The sequence below is a fragment of the Suricata suricatta genome, chromosome 9 (assembly GCF_006229205.1).
Source record: "Suricata suricatta isolate VVHF042 chromosome 9, meerkat_22Aug2017_6uvM2_HiC, whole genome shotgun sequence".
NCBI lineage: Eukaryota > Metazoa > Chordata > Mammalia > Carnivora > Herpestidae > Suricata > Suricata suricatta.
In genome coordinates this window covers 26,976,312-26,978,594 of record NC_043708.1, presented here as the reverse complement: position 1 = coordinate 26,978,594, position 2,283 = coordinate 26,976,312, and positions in this window count along the sequence as shown.

The following is a 2,283-nucleotide window of genomic DNA, read 5'->3' as shown; positions in this document are numbered from 1 at the left end:
GTGTCCCTAGGACATGCCTCATCATTTTTTTCTTTCTTTCTTTTTTTTTTTTTTAAGTTTGAGAGAGAGAGAGAGGGAGGGAGGGAGGGAGGGAGAGGCACAAGCAGGGAAGGGGCAGAGAGAGAGAGAGTGTGAGAGAGAATCCCAAGCAGACTCTGTGCTATCAGCGTGGAGCCTGACATGGGGCTCAATCCCACAAACTGTGAGATCATGATCTGAGCTGAAATCAAGAGTCAGATGAATCAAGTGAGCCACTCAGGTGCCCTGACTCATCATTTTTCATCACTTCCTTCATTTCAACCAAAAAGATGTTCTAGGCTCATCTGGTACATACCCTGCCCCAGCCCTAGAATCAGCCATTTCTCTAAGGGCAGATAATTCTCTTTAAGTGGGCATATTATCTATCTATTGCTGCCTAACCAACTACCCCAAAACTTACCTTATAACACCGATTATTATTTCACACAGTTTCTAGGTTTAGGAATTTGGAAGATGTTTAGCTAGGTACATTCTGGATAAGTTTCTCTCCTTTCATTAGGTCATAATTAAGAATTTTGGGGATTGGGAACTCATTCTGGGGAGATAAATCACATTTGTTGCAAAGAATTCAAAGGCTCTAGGGGCGCCTGGGTGGCTCAGTCGATTAAGCATCCCGCTTTGGCTCAGGTCATGATGTCACACTTTGTGGGTTTGAGCCCCGCGTCGGGCTCTGTGCTGACAGCTAGCCCAGAGCCTGGAGCCTGCTTCAGATTCTTTGTCTCCCTCTCTCTCTGACCCTCCCTGCTCGTGCTGTCTCTCTCTATCTCTCAAATAAATAAAAAAACATAAAAAAAATTTTTTAAAGGAATTCAAAGGCTCTAGAATCAAGACAGTAAAAACTAATTTAATACTGTAGGGTTTCTTTTCTACTTGGAAGGATTGTTTCTTTTAAGATCAAATTCTAAAGTACCTTTACTTTATGCTATTACTTTTAGTCTGTTAGAGCATTTTCTTTTTCATCAGTTGGTTCAAGTTCTAAAAATAAAATGTTATTGAAGATCTTCTTGTACAAGACTGATAAGAGAGAAGCTCCTCCCTGACAAAGTTTGCTCTAGTCCTTTCCTGAAACTTTCTCAGAAAAGTAAAAAATTCCAGAGATGAATCTATCAGAGAAGCTCCAACCTGTTGAAAAGATTCTCACCCCTTTGCTCACTACCCCAGTCAGCACGCAGCTACTGAATACCATGATTTATGCTGAGCTCTTAGCATGGACATGAATACACTGTAAATAGCAATTCCTTTACAAGGCTAATTCAGCATAGTCTCTTAGGGTTCAAAGTCCCAGGAGTAATTCAGGATGGTCTCTTAGGGTTTAAAGTCCCCGGGGATTCAAGCTGTCCTAGGAATAAGCCTTGCTCAACCCAGTTCAACACAAAAGGCAATTAATATTAATGAAATTGAGAAATCAGTCCACACGGTGGCAGGAGTGCAAGGGCACTTGGTTCTACGCGTCCCAAACAAATCAGGTTTGGCCACTTGCAGCTGGTACATTCAGGTAGGCAGTGAAGGTTAAATTGATCATTGTCTTGGGGTCAGTCACTCAAGGTCATGCTGGTTTAAGGCAGTCTTTATTGCTTGAGGGGATGTTTTGTCTGCAGGATTTTTTTTTTTTTTTTGGCCTGAGTTGAAATAGGCTGGAAAGAATTTATTAATTAGAAAGTTTGAGGTCAAAATGGAAGCTGTTGAAGTCCTCTTTCAACACTAGGTAACTCATCTTTGAGGAAGCTGGGATTTTTTTTTGTGAAAGGAAAGGCAGCCCCTTGTAACGGAAGCCCCTTGTAGCCCAGCATCTTGGAGAGGCGGTTTTAACAGCAGCATTGCCCCTAACCTGGGGACAAGTGGGTGGTCCAATCACATCAGCGCTCCGAGCCTCAGTTTCCCTGTCTATAAAACCAGGGATAGCCTTGATGGGCTGTGTCTCACTGTAATTTTCCAATCTGAGGCTCAGGAAGAAGTCCATACAACGAATTAAATTCCTTCAAGGACTGCTGAAGTGACCTCAATGGACAAGGCTGAACGATTTGCTCTTTTCGTCCAGGCAGTACCGGCAGCCGTAGAGCACGGATCCTGGTTAATTTGCTAATACACTTTGCCCTGACGAGTGATGACGGTTTAAAACTCCGCATCTTCCCCACTTCTCTCAGAAACGTGGGAACCCCGCGTTGTCGCTTTAGCTGCAAACACCCGCCCCTGGAGGGGAGGGGGCGGGGAGCAGAGGCCGAGCGGTGCGCCTGCGTGGTGGGG